This window comes from Pelodiscus sinensis, chromosome 1 (genome assembly GCF_052426305.1).
Source record: "Pelodiscus sinensis isolate ZL-2025 chromosome 1, ASM5242630v1, whole genome shotgun sequence".
Lineage (NCBI taxonomy): Eukaryota > Metazoa > Chordata > Testudines > Trionychidae > Pelodiscus > Pelodiscus sinensis.
The window spans coordinates 99,841,803-99,857,320 of record NC_143052.1 but is presented as its reverse complement, the minus strand read 5'-3'; the positions used below and the strand labels follow the sequence as shown (position 1 = coordinate 99,857,320).

The window sequence follows — 15,518 nt, the reverse complement described above, 5'->3', positions numbered from 1 at the left end:
ATATTAAGAAAAGGTGCAGGTCACTGCTAATTTTTGTTTGCAAGATGTTCACAAATAAAATAGTTAGCAATGCAAGCACTGCCACTGAGCAGATAAAGCTGTGATATACAGTAACATTCACAGGTTGGAAAGTGCTATGGCATAAAGTCCTATGCTCTATAAAACCAAGTTTAAATCCAGACTTGGCTCATGAGGAAAATGAGCTCAGGATTCACAACAGTATTCACCATTTGTGCATGAACCAAAGTCACTACAGAATTTGGCATGACTGGCAGCTTTTGTGTTCTACAGCAGTGGTTCCCGGCTTATGGTCCACGGGCCCTTGGTGGTCTGCGACAGTGCTGTGTGGGGTCCATGGAAAGATTAAAAATAAGAATTGGGCCCACCATGGTGGGCCTGATCCTTACTTTTCTTTTCCTTTTCTTTCCTTCCTTTTCCTTTTCTTTTCTCCCCCAGGGAGGGGGATCCGTGAAATTTTAATAGATTGAAAGGGGTTCATATGCTCAAAAAGGTTGGGAACCACTGCTTTAGAGCTGTGGTTCTCAACTTTTAGCCTGCGACCCATCTCGCTCAACCAGCCAACCACCCATGATGACAAAATGGGTGCAGGAGAGAGTGGGAGTGCGAGGTGTGGGTGGAAAGGAGGATGCAGGAATGGGGTGGAGGTCTGGGATAAAGGATGGGTGCAGGAGCAGGCTGAGGGAGGCTCTAGGTGGAATGGAAAGTGCAAGATTGGGGTCTCAGCGGGAGAGGGGTGCATGAGCGGAATGGGGGTAGGAGTTTGCTTACCTGGGTCAGTGTTCCCTGTCTCTCACTTGCACCACCCCCCGCTGCTGCCACTGGCCATGATTCTGGTCTCCAAGCGAGCAGTTTCCTGCACTGCCATTCCCTCAGCCGGGGGGAAGAGGAGCAGCAGCACATGGAGCTGCTTCCTGCCCCCACGAGCCACATCCAGCCCATAACTCCCCCCTCCTTTCCCTGCAGCACTCCAACCTCGTGAGGGAAGCTGTGGGGCTGGCATATCAGGGTAGGTTTCCTGCTGTGAGGGCAGAGGGCAAGCTCCGAGGCCTTGGCCCACCTGCAGCACCACACTTTGAAGTCCAAAGTTCCAGAGAGGCTCAGAACCAAATTAGCAGGTGCACGATAATGTAGAACGGAAGTGAACTAAGTCGTTTACTGAAGCTTGCAGAGCGCCTGCCCGTGCTGTGTTTGTCTACCTCACTTTCAAGAGCACTAAGTTCCCTTCCGTTTATTCTCTGTTTAAAAATGAGAAAAGCAAAGGATTCCATGAATATTTCACCACAAAAAAGGGAGTGGCTTTGTAACCTGTTGAGGGGGGAGGAAACACTTGGAATAATATTCATGGTACATCATCAAGCTTCAACTGTGAATGGGCTGGACAAATTGAATGTTGTAGTACCTATCCCATAGCATGGCATGAAATGCTTTCTGAGATTCAGACCTTTTTCTCTCCTCACAAACTGAACTCTCCACTGGGAGAGACCTGCCATGCCATGTGCTATCTGATGGGAATGCTCCAGTGCACAGGGGATAGATGCAGCCAACTCTTGGCACAGCTGAGAGCCTTGAAAACTGCTCGATTCTGGATAAGGGATTTTGGGAGGTCCTATAACTGGGTTGTGAGAGAGGCTGCAGAGCTGAGCTCTCTGAGGACTTAGGAGGAGGAGGAATGAAATAGCCTGTTTAGAAGAATCGTCAACTGATTGGTTTTATTGAGTTCCTATGGCTGGGAAGCAAAGAGGAATTCAGATGAGTTGCCATATCACAGAACGAACTGGATCTGGATAATAATGATATCTAGAACCTTTCACCACTAGTTCAATAGATGAAAGTCTATCCAGTTAGATGATAAATTTTAGTCACTTCCAAGGGTTTGTCTCCCCTATGGAGTGGATCAATATTGCAGTGATCCTTCCACTAGCAGTCAATATAGCGAGTCTAGTAAAGACCCGCTAAATCAACTGTCATTCACTCTCCTGTTGACTCTGGTACTCCAAAAGAACGAGATGAGTAAGGGAGTTGATTAGGAGAATTTTTTTTCCTGTCATCCCCTGCAGTGTGGATCCCATGGTAAGTAGACCTAAACGACGTTGATTTGAGGTCTGAACTCAAATTACGTAGCTTCAAATCAACCTCTTCTTGTAGTATAGACGTTCCCTAAGAGGCTTTTTGTGCGAGTGGGGTTTGTAGGTATATAAAATGAATTTTGATCTCAATCTGTATAACTAAAACACCCATTGTAACTTTTTAAAACTTGTTTAAGCATAGACTGAATAGGTATGGAGATTTAATCACCCACTTATTTCTAGAATTAGTTCCTCCGGGTGACTGATGGTAGAAAAAACAGTGTCTTTTAGTATGGGGAAATCTTTATTGCTCTTAGGCCTCTGCTGTGGGAAATTGGAGGACTTCAATCTCCGGGACGTGCCAACCCAACACCTCTCACAAGAACTAAGTCCATTCAGGGAGCATACATGAAATTGATAATCCTCTTAATGTCTGGTGCTTGTCCATACTGAAAAGCTGGAACTTCATTTCTCATCAGAATGAATTTTATGGCTTTATGCTTCATGGAAACCTTTTGGTTTATCATCAGACAGGAGTTGGTTCCTTTTACTTCTCTGGATTGCTTGCGTTGCCTTTCTGATACCCTCCATAAATTGAAGCGCACTATGGGTCTAATCCAAAGATCATCAGTCAGTTGAAAAAAAACCCCATGGACTTCAATGGGCAGAACCTATAACTTGTAGTATGTTACAGACAGAAAACACTGCTTTGCTATCATTGGAAACCACGTTGTACTTGTATTGCTTTTATAGCTGCCCTCATGAAATGCTTTCCCGTGTCCCAGGGAAATGAAGAAATCATCTCATTCGATACACAGCCATGGGAAGAAAATGTGCACATGTAATCCGACAAAATCAACCACTGTGTTAATAATATCTGGCGCTCATTTATAATGTATAATAGTGCACAAACATTGGAAAAGCAGTATTAGTAAAAGGAAGATGATAGATGAATCTTTATTCATCTAGTAGAGCATGTAACCCCCACCCCTGGAAACCTTTTAAAATGTTTATACATGAGTAATTTTTTCCTTCCACTCCAGTTCTGTAATGATCAGTCTGTTTATCTATTGATCGTCTGGGTGTAAGGCATGTCACTAGAACAGAATTGAAGAGACAGCTACCTTTTTCAAATGTAAAAGGCGTTCAAATGTATTCTCTCTTTTTTTCAGTAATGTGTGGTTTCTGGAGATGGTCACCATAGCTCCGAGCACGTTCTGATGAAAGATCCACACAGGACATCTTGTGTTCCACATTCTGTTCTCCTAACATGCACAGGACTTTCAGTCCTCACTTCTAGAATGCAGGTCCAGTCATGAAGTGAGCTCCATACTGGTCTCTGTGCTTACATGGAGCCCTGTTTAGGTCAGTGGGGCTCTCCATGGGCACAGATTTTATTGCATAATTAGAGCTAGCTAGAAAGCAAAATATTGTAGTGGAGATCCACTGCATGATCTAAGAGCTGAGTTTTGTACTTACAGAGGCACAGACTGATCTGAACTGGAGTAATGCTATTGATTTCTGTGTAGAAATCAATCTGGCAGCAAGCATTTGAGAATAATAAAATCCCATTCTGTTCACTGGAGCCGATCTCTTTTCATGGCTTCTACCCCACAGTCAATAATTAATTGTTTATTTGACAAACTCTAGTGACTTTGTGTCCACAAACCACCTGCCCACCACTTGCCCCCTCTACTATTCACCTCAGAAAGCTAATCTCTAAAGACTGAGTTCCCTTGTCCTTTGTATGCGAGAGAGGAAGTTGAATTCTCTTCCTTTTAATTTTCCTTTGTGGCAGATGACCTATCAGTTCTCTAATAAAGGCACTAAATCATGTTAATATTGCAATCTAAAATCTTGATTACTGTGCCATCACTTAAATCATCCCTTTTGATGTGGTCTTTTTTCCCCCCACCAATAGCTACGTAAAGCTGTAAGCATAGCTCTTTTCTCTGCAATTGAAATTTGATTGTGAAAATATTCCAGAATTAAGCTCATTTTGTACATAAGTTCTGTGTGATTTTCAAGTACTGTGCTTCTGTTTCTATGAAATTTTATTGATTTTGCATCAGCTCTCTGATCCGCCCAGAATATACTAACTCTTTTCTCATCTGATAGACTTTACTCACAAAAGCTCATGATATAATATATTTGTTAGTCTCTTAGGCGCCACAGGATTGCTAGTTGTTTTTAAAGTTACAAACTAACCCAGCTACCCCTGTGAGCCTTTTCTTTTGTTCATTACCTTTGTAACATCGTATGTTCTTTATAGATATGAACCAAAGTCCATTGATGTCAATAGGAAACCTTCCACTGTGGGCCTTGGATCAGATCCTATGTTTGGTACGGAAGCATGGCCTAGTGCTCTGAGCACATTACTAGAATCCAGAAACTCTTGGGTGCTAGTACTGATTTAAGACTTGATCTAAAGCCTTTTGGGCCTGGTCTACACTACAGCAGAAGGTTGAATTAAAATACGCAAGTCTAGCTACATTAATTATGTAGCTGGAGTCAATGTATCTTAAATTACGTTTCCATGCTGTCCACATAGCGGGAGGTTGACTGGAGCAAATGTTCCGGTCGGCTTCCCTTGCTCCTCAAGAGGAGCAGGAGTCCCAGCACCAACAGGGGCATCCTCTGAGTTTGATTTAGTGAGTCTGCACTAGACCCACTAAATTGAACCCTGGGAGATCTACTGCAGCACTGTCAATCTTCCACATAGTGAAGGCATGTCCTTGATGTTACTAGGACTCTTCCCATCCCCCGCCCCATAGTTTTCAGTAGTTTTTTGCATAAGGTGCTTTTTGTGCAGCCTTGGGCAGTCTGGAGCAATTTAGAATCTCTATATTTGAGTGCACCATGGAGAACTCACTCCCACTTCTGGGCTACTCCTAACCCTAGGACTCGTGGGGGCCAGTATAGAGTTACCCACAGCAGCTCTGTGCTGTGTCCATGCCAAGGGGATACTGCTCCAGTGCCTGTTTGTCACCGGAGTGGTGGGTGGGGGAAGAGTTTTCTCCACACAACCCTAAAGTCCCAGTTGAGGTGTCTGATCCCTCTCTTCCACGAGTGGGAATTCTGTAACTTCTTTAGAAAGAGGACTAGTTCCCTTTGTGTACATCAGGGCTAATAGTCCTTCCTTTCTCCTACTCTTTGTCCATCGGTGGTTATATTTTAAAATATTAGGCTCTTTGAAGCCTGGTCTGTCTCTTCCCATGTGTTTGTACAACACCTAGCCGAGTGGAGTTCTGATGATGGTTCAGGTCCTCTTGGGCCAACTGTTATAATGTAACCCAGAGACACTGAGGCCACTGAGAAAGGGAGAATAATATCTGAAGCCTTATTATAGCCTTAGCCAAAAGCCAGTTGGTTTTTAGCTCATGCAGTAGAAGCTTCTGGTGTTAGCCCTTAAAGTCCCATGTTCAAACCCACTAGCTGCCCGCCCTCACCTGCCAGCTTTATGATATGAATTGGCATCACTGGCACTTTCACATTTGAAATCATGTAGCATAACATACAAATGTGCCATAAACTGAAAGGGCTTGGGAATTCTTTTTCAAGCTAGTATCCCCTGCTTGTTCTCAGACTATACAATTTGGTATTTGTATTATTATAGCGCCTAGCAGCCCCTGTCAGGGATCAGCACCTCCTTGTTTTCGGTGCTGTGCAAACACAGCACAAAGAGCAGCCAAAGAATTTACAAACTACCTATGCTGCTGCTTGATTTTTCCAGCATTTCAATTTGTCTTTTTTAAAAGTCACATTGCTTTTAATTAGTAGTGGCTTAGTTTTGGAAGTACCTTCTCCCACTTTGTTAATACTGTATTTTACCTTCTTTTCAGTCTTTGCACCATGCTGTTTGCTTTCCCATCTAAATTACTGAAGTGAAAAGTCATTGCTTCACATTTGTAGTCTGGAAATGTCATTGAAGCCTGCAAGGCATCTGATTTTGCAGGGTTTTACTCAAACATTTATCTCACTGACCTGCTGCTCTGGGGGGAATCAGGGTTTTAGCTGCTGTTGACAAAAGTGGTGCTGGCAGGCTGCCCAAGTCTATTGACGGCAGCAGTCTGAAAGTGTCCTTTGCTGTCTTCCTTTTTGGACTTCAGTATCCTTTCAGTTTACCAGATCTGTCCCTGACTAATAAATATTAGTAATTCTCCAGCATTTGCAGCTACTCTTTCTGTTGCAACAGAGTTGTTTCAAGCCATATTAGTAAAGGTACTCAGAAGCAGTCTTAAAGCATGGTCTCCATGTTGGTAACTAAACCTCTCCCCAGCCTCTCAGTGGGGCAGCACGTTTGCCTGAGATCTAGTTCAGTGTTCGTATAATATCTGTCTGTCACTATGTCAGAGGAGTAATAAGTCTCTTCCCCTGGGAGGCACTATCTAGTGATCTAAAGGCACTTCTGATCTCTAACTATAGTTCCAGCAGTAACTTTAATTGGTGGCTGTGGGCACCCATCTTTGGGCCTCAGTTCAATTATCTATAAAATGTGGATAAGAAATATTTATCTAATTTTACAAAGGGGTTATGAAAATTATTTGCAGAGTTCACTGAACTTGAAATATGGGATGTAGGTATTACTTATCTGAGCTTTAACTATGTTATGAGTCTGTGTATGTGCTAAGTATTATTTTATTGACTTTCACAATACATTTTCAAGCAAATCATATAAAGTTTTATGGGATTTTTTTTCTTTCAGATTTCTAAAGTAACACTGTTTCTCTCCACTGGTGCAAATCAGGAAGGTCTGTAGGTTGAGAAGGGCATAACCCCCATTGGATTCTTAATCAGGCAGTGGGATACTATAGTGGTAACATTATGTATCCTTCAATGCCTCATTATGCGGCTACCTGAAAGAGTCGTATTGATATTGATGAATGAAGTTTTATGACTCCCCTGGGGTAGGCAAATGTTATCCTGGTCCTATAGGAATGGAAATGGAAACACAGAGGTTGTGACTAGCCCAAGTCCCACTGAAGCTGTGGTTACCCCAAGAATTAGAACCCACATCTTCTGGCTCCAAGTCGGGTCCTTTAACCACAAGGGTTCATACAATGAACAGCCTCTGTCCCAAAGAACATACAGATACATTGATCAGTTCTTGAACTTTTCTTTTTGCTTAACACGTTGCTGTCTATAAAGCTAAAGTTCTGAGTAGGAATGTGAGCGGTTAACTGGTTAACTTAGTGAGTGATACTTACCAGTTCCAGTTACCAGTGGGGGCTGGAACAGCCCTGCCATGGGCAAGGGGCTGCTCCGGCCATTTGGAGTAGTCCCTGCCTGTGGCGTGAGGGGTGGGGCGGGAGGAGGTCTCAGGCAGGGGCTGCTCCAGCTACCTTTAATTGGGTGACCAATTTATTGATTGACCGGTTAAACATTACATTTAACCGGTTAACCAATTAAATGGGATTTTTGCATCCCTAGTTCTGGACACAGGACATTTTAAACCACTCCTTGGAGAAGTGCAGCAGTCTGGTCATTCTGATTTGTGTATATTGGCATAATAACGAGGACTGTTTCTCCTTTTACTGCCCCCCACCTTAACTGGGTGCCTGTAATAAAATGTGATTCCAGCTGGGCTGTTGCAGCTCTAGCATGAAGAGCTGTGGCAGCAGGGATACAATAGATGCTGTAAGCATCTGCTAGGATACCCAGCTCTAGAGCTCTCCTGAGGTGAAACCAATAGAAGATTTATTTCACTTCAGAGTTCACTTGCTCTCTGGGAAATGAGATGTGCGGCAGCACTCTTGAATCACTCTCTACCATCTCCTCCTCTGTAAATGAATTCAGTGCTTTTGGGAGTTATGCATTAATAGCTGGCTTGAGTCAAGCATAGTGTGAGTAAGCACTTTACCTCAGTCTGTCTGGCACACAAATTAGCCTCATGCTGTCTTAATGCTGTAAAGTCAAACTTCATCTAGCCAAAAGCCCAAAATCCTATTGTATACGAGAGTCATTTCCCCAATGTAGTTGCACAGGCTGCTCTGATTTATGGTACTCTACCCCCCACTCAGAGGTCCTTTGGGCTGCTTTGTAGATGGCCGCAACAGAGAATCCATGTACCTGTTTATGCTGTAGGAACATTCTTCTGTTCTCCCTCTATACCAGATCTTACTGGTATGGGTTGGACAAGGCACCTACAGTTGTCCCATCCATTGTCTGGACTGTGGAAATTCTCTACCAGCTCATTAAAGAGGTTTTGCCACACAAAGGCTGTTGTGGGAAGGAGAATCCCTCATGTTTTCCCTTTCTGATTTCCCCTTTCCCACTGAATTAATTCTTCTTTGAGTCAGGTAACCTCAGATCCAGCCCTTCGAAGATATGTAGGCACCTAATGCCAAATGATTTCAATGAGAGTTAGGTGCCTAAATACACTTTGAGGCTCTGTTGGATATGAAAGAACAAGAAGCTGTGACCTAAGGCATATGGGGCAGACTCATTTGTTGCTTAAGATACTGTAATTGGTATTTGGAGCCTTGTCCAGACTCTTCCAGGGTTCTCTATTGATTTTCCAACATCCCCTCAGTTTTTTGGTCTTTGAGTCTTCCCAGCTTCCGAGAGAGCCTCTTACTCCAGTTTCCTATTCCACATTCCTTGGTTTGTTAGCTCCAAGTGTTCAAAAATCATGATTGATTTAAAAATTATTAGTTTTCTTTTAAAATAAATGTTGTGTTCTTTGCATTTGCCATCAAGTTTCTAAGCCTGCAGGGTGCATTTGTCACTCCAGCCATGAAGGCTAGAAGTTTTTGAAAAAAGGGATGCTGAAATAGTCAATTCATCAATTAACTCAGCAGCTGGGGCTATAGGAATATTGCATATTTCAAGACTTTCCAATAAATTGCCAGATTTGGCAACACTGTATTCCCTGTGTGAACCAGACCATCACTAAAGTGATTCAAAGTGAAACTTGTGTTTCACATGCTTAATTCAAACCAAACTTCCTTAGATTTCAGGAGCACATATGAACTGGTTCTGAGGGAGCAAAATCACCTGTCAGATGTGAATGGAATTTAGAGGGATTTAGAAGTGCTAAATTACAACAGATTATCTTTCTGAACCTATGCACGCAGGAAGCTTTGACAACTGTATTGGGTTCAGAAAGGCTAGATTTGGTTTCATTTTTTTGGTCCGGAAAAGCTATGTGAAGGAATGACCCAGTTTTGAAGTGGGTGGATCTTTTAGTAATCCCCAAACAGAGACACACATTCTGTAAAATGCAGCCCTAGGCGAGGTCGAGGGAACATACAGCCAAGACTCCATCTTGCATCCTCATGGGAAGTTTACTATAATTAGAGGCAGCTTATGCAATTACACCTCTGCAAGAGGATTACTGTGTCTACACAGAGCTCAGCAGATGCCAGTGGAGCTCAGTGTGGGCTCAGGGGTCTGACTGCATGCATATCATTGCAGGACCAGATTCTTACTGGGCTGCAGACAGTACTGGGTGATGCATCAGAACATGAATGTACCACAGAGACTGGGTGCTGTTGGGGGTGATACTGGCTGGATTCAAGCAAATGACACTGAAATTCTCTGATAAGAAAGATTTCAGACAGCCTTGCTTCTCTTGATTTATCTTTTTTGAAAACGGGATATATTTTGGTGCCCTGAAAAGCATGCACCTAGCAGCCCTCAGTACAGCCAGGCACAGTGCTGGCCAGCACTGTGCAAATTTCCTCATACAGCTCAGCCAAAGCACCTCAGGCTTTACTTACAACATCCGTACTATTCCCGTCGTATGCCTCTCCTGAGCAAGGCCTGTGAATTGCAGGTCTAGTCTGTCTAGAGCGTGTACAGCCCTGAGTCTCTCTTAGCCAAAAAACAGTACTGAAACAACAAAGAATGAAGATTTTGTTTTAGGCAGTGTTGCGTTAAACAAATGATCGAGTCTTCAGCTAGAGGAGTAAAAACAGTGGTTAAAGAAAGCAGACCAGAAAATGTACAGAATTGCTTTAAAAAAATAGAGACTGTGGGAAACAAAGAGTTATTCAGTTGACCAGAGGATAGGTGCAAACGGAGGGGGCTCTTGGTGGAAGCCTTCATGTCAAACAGTATTTCACTTTAAATACTCTAGATTAAGCTTATTTATCAGCAGGGAGTTTATATTTTTTAAAAAGTCAGGATATATTACTGCACCTATCAACAGTGACAAGGCATAAAAAGCAACACTGTTTGATTGGGCTTTCAGAAGTAATGTAATGTTTCCACTAAGAATTAGGCATACATTTTTGTTCTACAATGTGGCGGGCGGCAAGGAGGGAGTCTGACAAACAATTTTGTAATGGTTGCTCAAAACTGAAAACCGCATCCTGAATATAGATGCAGGGCCAGATCCTTAGTCAGTGTTAATTAACAGCTGCATTAATAACCGGGAATGGATCACTTGCTGATGACCTGTTCTGTTCATTCCCTCTGAAACAACTGGCATTGGCCACTGTCAGAAGACAGGATATTGAGCTAGATGGACATTTGGGCTGACTCAGTACCCAGTATAGCTGTTCTTATTCATGTGCTATGCCAATTTCTAATCCAGGGTGTTTAACTAGATAAATTCACGGAGGTTAAGTCCATCAATACTTATTAGCCAGAATGGGTAGTGGCGGTGTCCCTAGCGTCTGTGTGTCAGGGGGCTGGAAATGGGTGGCAGAAGATGGATCACCTGATGATGACCTGTTCTGTTCACTCCCTCTGAGGCATCTGGCATTGGTCGTTGTCAGCAGACAGGATACTGGGCTAGATGGACCTTTGGTCTGACCCAGTATGGCCATTCTTATGTTCTTAGTTGAGGATTGGGCCCCACTTTAAACACAGCAAGTCTGGGTTTTTTTTACATTTTTATCTGCCTTTGAAGCTGTTTGAATAGTCTGTGGTGTTCGCATGAATAAAGCCTAGCTCTTCTACAGCACTTTCTGAAGCACATGGGATCTACAGATGAAAGGAGGTCAGTATCATTATCCCATTTTGCAGATGAAGAAACTGAGGCACAGAGGCCACATGCCCAGTCACCCAGCAGAGTGGGACTAGCACCTGTCCCCTGAATCCCAGTCCAATGCTCTATTTTTTTTAACTTGACCCCATTGCACACTGCCCTTTTTTGTAAAATAAAGACTGCTTTTTAAAAAAAAATCTCCCGTGGGTGATTTGAGGCTAAATCATTGCTTGCTATCGGGGTTTGAGATGCTTGATCAGAAAGTATGACAGGGATGTAAAGCATTCATACTGTACGTAAAATGCTGTTTGCTGCTTCTAGTCTTTCACTGATAATTGATGCTAGTTTTAGGATGGATAACTTGTTTAATTAACAACAAGAAATACCCAAGTAAACAGATTACAGCAATCTAGCCTAGGGTTACCATATTTCCCAAAGAGAAAATGGGACACCATGACCCATTCACCGGAGCCTCCCAGCTCACAGAAAGCTGTTGCCTGTGGCTGGTATCCTATGTGTGTGCCCCCCAAGCTAGAATGCTGCCTCCCTTCCCCAGTTCTGCCTGCCCCTGTGGAGGGGCTGGCATCTCCACTCATCCCCTTCTGGCACGTTCCTCTGCATTTGTCCTGTTTGATTTTGCCAGCTGATCCAGTCAGCAAGAGCAAATGGTTCTGGGGGGGGGGAATCAGGACAACCAGGATAGATCTTAAAAAAGGGAATGTCCTGGCCAAAATGGGACCTATAGGCACCTTAAGCCTGGCTGGACTCTGTCTTCTGCTCCCTTTCTCGGTTTGTGGGAGAGTACACAGACAGTGAAATTGCATGGCAATTTCAAACTTCCTGCTGAAATCTTAATCCTTTAAAGCTCACAGCCCCCCAGTGTCTCTGCAGGACTTTGCAGATCTTTTCTCCACTCAGATGACATAGCAGCATCTAGTTAGAATCATAGAACACTAGAACTAGAAGGGACCTTGAGAGGTCATCGAGTAACCTCCAGTTATCTACCCTGCTGGGAAAATCGTTGACCTCTATACTGTGTTCAGTTGCTGGAGCATGGGGTCTGTGGGGAAAAGGTAGCTTATATTGAAGGGTCTGACATTACCATGTCAAGACTTCGTTCTCCAAGACTAACAGTGACTTCAGTTGCCACCAGCACAGTGCATGCTGGGGCAATGGAACACAGTGAGATCAGGAAGTGGGTCTGGCCCACGAAAGCTCATCACCTAATAAACCATCTTGTTAGTCTTTAAAGTGCTGCATAGCCCTGTCTTTTGTTTCAGCTAGACCTGACTAACCCGACTACATCTCTATTGCTGGTGGAGTAGTGGGGCATAGCTGGAAAAGAAAAAAAGCGAATGAAATCAACTTTTGGGCTGACAGACCTGTGTTAATCCTTTTCCCAGTAACACTGGGTCATTTTTAAAAAGGGTCTGGTTGGCTTTTAAATCAGGATTTCTTTTTCAGTTGAGGTTATGTGACTAGAGGGAAACATGTCCTAGTGGCCTAAGTCCAGCACTTGGAGGGCTAACCCTAGTTCTGATGTTGATGATGCCCTCTGTGACTGCAGGTAAAACAATCAGTTGAAAGTGAGTCTGAATCACTTCTGAAGGCCTTTTTGGAATTTCACCTCAATCCACATTTAAACATCATGGCTCAGGATTTTCTCAGGGTCTCAGATACAGTAGAGACTGTTCTAATGGGGCCAAATTTGAATATCAGCAAATGTCGGGGATCTTGGATCAGCATGTGGGTCAAAACTATGTGGCACATGCCCATGTCTGCATTTAATCTCTCTCTGCCTCAGTTTTCTAACTGTAAAACTGGGATAATACCTTTGTCCACTTTTTTCTGCAGTATAGGCAGTCCCCGAGTTACGCGGATCCGACTTATGTCGGATCCGCACTTACGAACGGGGCTTTCTCGCCCCGGAGCTTGCAGGCAGCGGGACCGCCCAGAGCGCAGCGGTCCCGCCACCTCGACCTCCGGGGCGAGAAAAGCTGCTCCGGGTGCCCCTGGTCTGCTGGGGACCGTCTCCAGCAGACCAGGGACACCTGGAGCAAAGCCGGAGAGGCGGAGGGGTCTTGCGCCTCTGAGGCTCAGAGACGCGGCACCCCGCTGCCGCTGCGGCTTTGCTCCCCGTGTCCCTGGTCTGCTGGGGGGGGGGAGTGCAGCTAGTGCGCCCCCCCCCCAGCAGACCAGGCTTTTGTTGTGGACCCTGGGGCAGAGCAGCTGGGGTGCTGCTGGGTTGGTCCAGTAGCGCTGAGGAGTGGTGCTACTGGAGCAACCCAGTAGCACCCCAGCTGCTCTGCTCTAGGCGTCCCCAAGTCAGTCGCTGCTGAAACTGACCAGCGCTGACTACAGGAAGCCCGAGGCAGAGTTGCTCTGCCCCGGGCTTCCTGGAATCAGCCGCTGATCAGTTTCAACAGCAGCTGACTTGGGGACGCTTGGGGTTCTTAAGTTGAATCTGTATGTAAGTCAGAACTGGCGGTCAGTTTCAGCAGCAGCTGAATCTGGACGCCAGTTCCGACTTACATACAGATTCAACTTAAGAACAAACCTACAGTCCCTATCTTGTACGTAACCCGGGGACTGCCTGTACTGTAACTATCAAGTAGCTAATGCCAAAAGAACGTATGTATTTTGTTATATTATGAATGGACATTTCTAAGTTATTATAAAGTTTCTGGGTTGCCAAACTCATCTTTTGACACTCGTTTGTAGCTAATATTTTTAAATTTAATGCCACAGTCTTTGAACTGGCACTTGAATTGTGTGGAAATATTTTGCAAAGAATTTTTAGCTGATCAAAGTTACTTCCCTACAAGCGGATAAAGCTAAAATGTAATACGTACTAGAAGGAGTTAACTGACTACAAATCAGGAAAGAAAACCAACACAAAAAACTCTTTCTGAACTGAGGTATTAATCAGCAAGGAACTTAACCACGAACTTCACTGCTTCTCCTGCTTAAAGTTAGGTATTTGCTTAACTGATTTGCTGGACTGGAGCCAAAGTGAAGAAGAAAAAGACCTGGAGGTGTGGGTGGCTGTTGATGGGGACAAATTAAAAACTCTTTTGCCTCAGGTGAACTCATAGCTGTTAAATGTAGAAGGAAAGTCCTGCTGAACAGGAAACCATAACACACCAACTGTGTTTTTTTAGAAAAGACTTTCTACACACCCGTCTTATAAAATCCACTCTGTTACTTTTCCATTCTTAAAAAAAAAAAAAGTCCGATGTGTTTCCTTATACCTATCTCATGGAGCTGGAAGGGACCTCAAGAGGTGACTGAGTCCAGTCCCCTGCCCTCACAGCAGGACCAAGTACCATTCCTGAGAGATTTTCCCTAGATCTCTAAATAACCCTCTCAAAGATTGAACTAAAAACCCTGGGTTTAGTAGGCCAATGCTCAAACCACTGAGCTCTCACTTCTTCCTTAGAGCCAGGCTGAGGAATCTGGTCCATATGTGTCCCCCAGCTGGCCTGGATCTAGCTCCTGAGGCTCAAGGCTCTCCCCTCAGCATTGGAGAGCCCATGCTGGCACTCCAGCCCAGTTGTGTGGCTGGAGCACACAGTCTACAAACCTGTCCCTGCTAGACTCTGGTGTGTGAGGGGAATGTGGGGTAATTTTTTTTCACTTTTCTCACTTTTTTTCACTTTTCCTGACTTATTTCAGAAAATCTACTACTGTACCATTTGGTATCAAGATTATATCAGAATGAGTGGAAAATTAGTGGTTTAAAGTTCAGAGTTATACTCAATATTGCACCCCAGACACACACATTGTGAGTCAAGCCCGTGAAATCTTGAGGGAGACTTAAAACCCATTACATTTCAAATAATAAGTGTGGGGTTGTTTTGCTTTGCCTCACAGCTTCTGAGCTTTAGGGTGCACATTGGCCACGATTTCAAGCCTTTCTCTATAACCAAGAGGACTAGAACCATTTTTTTGCCCTGATATCTGACATTGTCATGTGATCACTTGTCTCCTGGAGCTGAGGCATTAAGTAAAATATCCAATATCACGAGACTCATGAAAAACGTTTTAAGAGTTCACAATGCTCTGAAAACTACTCAAAGTGACTGCTTCTTTGCAGGGTGAGATGTTCTGGAGTGCTACCAAATCTTACACAGAGGGGAGAGGCCAAAAAGAAGGAAGCTATGATGACCAGTATATGATAACTGTTCTTCTGTCAGGGGTTTAAACTTTAAGCCCCATTTAGTTAGGGGGACAGGACGAGAAAGCAAACTAAGGCTTGGGACATGTTTTCAGGATCAAAAATAGATTATGACCTTGGACTATAATATGATTCAGCAATGTGAATAGGAGATTGTTCCGCATTTATACCGATCAATGACTCTAGTCCACTTCTTGCAGCATGGCAGAATAAAGAATGCTTGGTCAGGTACTTATGTTTAATCTTTTCCCTGCACTATTAATATTTCACAGCAACCCCCTGTACAGCAGAATTGTTATGATCTGAGGGCTGAAGTATG

General features: G+C 43.9%; 1 protein-coding gene across 3 annotated transcripts in view; it reads left to right on the top strand.

Annotated features, from left to right (window-relative positions):
- CHST11 (carbohydrate sulfotransferase 11) overlaps positions 1–15,518 on the top strand; it is a 274,744-nt gene that overhangs the window by 214,703 nt on the left and 44,523 nt on the right. The window lies entirely within an intron of this gene.